The sequence below is a fragment of the Sprattus sprattus genome (assembly GCF_963457725.1).
Source record: "Sprattus sprattus genome assembly, chromosome: 7".
Lineage (NCBI taxonomy): Eukaryota > Metazoa > Chordata > Actinopteri > Clupeiformes > Clupeidae > Sprattus > Sprattus sprattus.
In genome coordinates this window covers 1,936,446-1,938,518 of record NC_137926.1, presented here as the reverse complement: position 1 = coordinate 1,938,518, position 2,073 = coordinate 1,936,446, and the positions used below count along the sequence as shown (strand labels likewise).

General features: G+C 50.0%; 1 pseudogene across 1 annotated transcript in view; it reads left to right on the top strand.

Moving 5' to 3' along the window:
- The window catches only part of LOC308368391, a 70,441-nt pseudogene that overhangs the window by 39,768 nt on the left and 28,600 nt on the right, over positions 1-2,073 (top strand). The gene's annotated exons all lie outside the window — the stretch shown is intronic.

The following is a 2,073-nucleotide window of genomic DNA, read 5'->3' as shown; positions in this document are numbered from 1 at the left end:
GACCGGAGGTTCTTAGGGCACATAGCTCTCATGTTTGTGTTTGTTTGTGTGTATGTGTGTGTGTGTGTGTGTGTGTGTGTGTGTGTGTGTGTGTGTGTGTGTGTGTGTGTGTGTTTGCTAATCATTCACTGACACATCACATAGGGTCTTTCCGCTTCATGCGTGTTGACTCATTCTCATGGTTGTGTAGGCATCCTGTGTTTGTGCTCTGTAAGTGTGTGTGTGTGTGTGTGTGTGTATGTCTGTCTGTGTGTGTGTATGTGTGTGTGTGTGTGTGTGTGTGTGTGTGTGTGTGTGTGTTAGCTTAGCATAGCTTCATCTCCAGAGACGTTAAACTCGTCCTCCTTCATGCTCTGTGGAATCTCTGAGGCCATGAGTCAGAAGTGTGAGAAGAAATGAATCATCTGTGTGTCCGCGGCTCTGTGGAGAAGAGAGTTCATATATGTATGTGTGTGTGTGTGTGTGTGTGTGTGTGTGTGTGTGTGTGTTGTTTTTTGTGTGTTTGTTTGAAAGGAATACTTAAAGAGAGTGAGTATGTTTGTGTGAGAGGGAAGGAAAACAGAGCAAAGAGGATGTAAGAGAGCAATCATGTGTGTGTGTTTATGTGTGTGTGCGTGTGTGTGTGTTTATGTGTGTGTGTGTGTGTGGGAGAGGACTGGGTGTGGAGTTGGCCTGCAGTCATGTGTGTGTGTGTGTGTGTGTGTGTGTGTGTGTGTGTGGGGGGGGGGTGTGGAGTTGGCCTGCAGTCATGTGTTTGAAAAGTTCCTCAATCCTGACTTCCACCCAGAGCAGTGTTTATCTGCTGCTCGTCCAGCTAAGCCCACAGCCATTTTGTTGATGGACTCTGTGTGTGTATGTGTGTGTTTTAATCCCCTGATGCAGAGTTAAAATAGCATTTCAGAAGGGTTCACCCCAAATGGGTTCTCCTTCAGCCAGGGGGAAGTGTGTGTGTGTGTGTGTGTGTGTTTAAACTAGTTCTCTTACAGAGCTGAAAACACCCTCCTGTACAGGAGGTAGCTAAGGCCTTTTGTTTGTATGTGTGTGAGTGTGTATGTGTGTCTGTGTGTGTTTTTGTGTGTGTGTGTGTGTGTGTGTGTGTTTTTGTGTGTGTGTGTGTGTGTGTGTGTTTTTGTGTGTGTGTGTGTGTGTGTGTGTGTGTGTGTGTGTGTGTGTGTGTGTGTGTGTGTGTGTGTGTGTGTGTGTGTGTGTTTAAACTAGTTCTGTTACTGAGCTGAAAACACACACTCCCTTAAAGGAAGTGGGTACGGGCTGCTGTGGTGGTTGTGTGTGTTCGTCAGTCTTCCTGTTTGAGATGCAGGTGGCCAACGCAACTGGCATGGGCATGGCTCCCAGACGCAAGGTCACACACACACACACACACACACACACACACCCTCAGACTCACATCCTCAGACTCACATACACACACACACCACTCACTCTGTCTCTCTCTCTCTCTCACACACACACACAGACACACACGCACACACACACACACACTCTGTCTCTCTCTCTCTCTCTCTCTCTCTCTCTCACACACGCACACACACAGACACAGACACAGACACAGACACAGACACAGACACAGACACAGACACAGACACAAAGAGGCACTTCCATCCTTGCCATAGTTGGAAGACTAAGCATTCTGGTTTTGATATGAGGAAATACAAACACACAGATAATGAGAAAAACATGGCAGTAGGAGATCAGAGTTTGGCTGCTGTCTGCACACGGGTGGGGTGTGGAGGGGGTTCCTGTGGTGGGTAGTGTAGCAGGACGAGGGGTTCCTGTGGTGGGTAGTGTATCAGGACGAGGGGGTTCCTGTGGTGGGTAGTGTAGCAGGATGAGGGGGTTCCTGTGGTGGGGTGTGTAGCAGGACGAGGGGGTTCCTGTGGTGGGGTGTGTAGCAGGACGAGGGGGTTCCTGTGATGGGTAGTGTAGCAGGACGAGGGGGTTCCTGTGTTGGGGTGTGGAGGGGGTTCCTGTGGTGGGGTGTGGTGGGGTGTGGAGCAGGACGAGGGGGTTCCTGTGTTGGGGCGTGGTGGGGGGTCCTGTGGCGGGAGTGGTGGG